Raw genomic sequence first — 2,500 nt, 5'->3', positions numbered from 1 at the left:
CAACTGAGCTTGCCGCTGCCGACAGAGGCCCGGGAGCGTGCTGTCGTGGCATTGCCGGCGGGAGACAACACGCGCCACCTACGGTGACCGGCAGCTCCAACGCCAGCGCCACAGAAGGGCAAAGGCCCCACGTGGGTGCCGAAGCGAACTCTCCCAGCACAGCGCACGTGCCAACACGTCTGCACAACTGCGATACAAACCACCAGCGAGAACCGCTGGGGCGACCGAGCAGCAGACGGCGTCGCGGCGCCGAGTGCCGGGCGGCGGCGCATCCTCAACGCACACAGTCCTCAATCGGACCAGCACACTGCAGATGTCCACCGCGCTTCGCACCGGGCCGGCGAGGACCCACTTTGGCTGCACGGCGCCGCGCGCAGGGTGCCCCGGCGCGCAGCTGCGCCGCCTGCCGCGTCCGTCGGCCGGCGCGCCTGCCACTGGGCGCCCCCACCAGCCGGCTGTAGCGCGTGCGCCCACGCACCGCGCGGCCAGCACGCCGGGCGGCCCCCCCTCACCGGCCGGGGACAGTCCCACCCACCCACAGCCGCGTATCGCTTCACACCCAGATTCACATTCACGTTCGTTGGTATGGTGGGGACCGCTTCGTAGCTGTACCGATCGTTGCCCTCACAGATGTACCTCCAGCAAGGACAACCGCACCACAACGGGTTACCAGTTGTTCATTTGCGTAACGTCACCAGTAAACGTACACGTCCATCCCCGTTTGCAAAGTCAACTATTATTGCATGCCTGCCTGTCAGGTGTCAAGACACACTACATCCGCTCACATCCACGCAACAAAATGTGCCCGACTAGAGGGCACGTGGAAGGTGCCCCCGTACGTATGCGATGTCCATTGCGCGACCAACTGTCAACCGGCCTCTGTAGCATGTCGCAGATGTGGAACGCGGGGCACCGTGCTATCACATTGTGTGAGAAGAGACTACTACGTCTGCATACACGCGCCACTACATGAACAGACGGCTCATGCTGATCGCCATCCACTGCGTCCATTACTCCCACACGTCTCTATGGCGTACCACACTGCAATGCAGCTGTTATGGGGAGATGACACGTAGCTGTGTACACAACATTCTGAGCGGGTTGCGGTTGGACAATACATTAATGTAACGTGTCATATGCCAATTACAGAGCAGGGTAAGGCACAACTTGGGTTAGGTTAAGGCACAACTTGGGTTAGGTTAAGGCACAACTTGGGTTAGGTTAAGGCACAACTTGGGTTAGGTTAAGGCACAACTTGGGTTAGGTTAAGGCACAACTTGGGTTAGGTTAAGGCACAACTTGGGTTAGGTTAAGGCACAACTTGGGTTAGGTTAAGGCACAACTTGGGTTAGGTTAAGGCACAACGTGGGTTAGGTTAAGGCACAACGTGGGTTAGGTTAAGGCACAACGTGGGTTAGGTTAAGGCACAATGTGGGTTAGGTTAAGGCACAATGTGGGTTAGGTTAAGGCACAACGTGGGTTAGGTTAAGGCACAATGTGGGGGTAGATTGCGGTACAAATTGCATTACATTGCGGTGCAAATTGCATTACATTGCGGTGCAAATTGAGTTACATTGCGGTGCAAATTGAGTTACATTGCGGTGCAAATTGAGTTACATTGCGGTGCAAATTGAGTTACATTGCGGTGCAAATTGAGTTACATTGCGGTGCAAATTGAGTTACATTGCGGTGCAAATTGAGTTACATTGCGGTGCAAATTGAGTTACATTGCGGTGCAAATTGCGTTACATTGCGGTGCAAATTGCGTTACATTGCGGTGCAAATTGCGTTACATTGCGGTGCAAATTGCGTTACATTGCGGTGCAAATTGCGTTACATTGCGGTGCAAATTGCGTTACATTGCGGTGCAAATTGCGTTACATTGCGGTGCAAATTGAGGTAGGTTAAGGTGCAACACAGGTTAGGTTAAGGTGCAACATAGGTTAGGTTAAGGTGCAAGATGGGTTAGGTTAAGGTGCAAGATGGGTTAGGTTAAGGTGCAAGATGGGTTAGGTTAAGGTGCAAGATGGGTTAGGTTAAGGTGCAAGATGGGTTAGGTTAAGGTGACATAGGTTAGGTTAAGGTGACATAGGTTAGGTTAAGGTGACATAGGTTAGGTTAAGGTGACATAGGTTAGGTTAAGGTGACATAGGTTAGGTTAAGGTGACATAGGTTAGGTTAAGGTGACATAGGTTAGGTTAAGGTGACATAGGTTAGGTTAAGGTGACATAGGTTAGGTTAAGGGGACATAGGTTAGGTTAAGGTGACATAGGTTAGGTTAAGGTGACATAGGTTAGGTTAAGGTGACATAGGTTAGGTTAAGGTGACATAGGTTAGGTTAAGGTACAAACTGGGTTGTGTTATGGTACACATTGCGTTGTAGTACAGTACACGTTAGGTTTGGGTACGGTACACAATGTGGTATGGGATGGCGTGTTGTGGGGGGGAGGGGGGGGGGGGAGGTTCGTTGATATCGACCGTAGGACGTGGATGCCCGAGG

The sequence above is a fragment of the Schistocerca cancellata genome, unplaced genomic scaffold (genome assembly GCF_023864275.1).
Source record: "Schistocerca cancellata isolate TAMUIC-IGC-003103 unplaced genomic scaffold, iqSchCanc2.1 HiC_scaffold_850, whole genome shotgun sequence".
Taxonomy (NCBI): domain Eukaryota; kingdom Metazoa; phylum Arthropoda; class Insecta; order Orthoptera; family Acrididae; genus Schistocerca; species Schistocerca cancellata.
The sequence above is the reverse complement of the archived record's forward strand: the minus strand, read 5'-3'. Positions refer to the sequence as shown.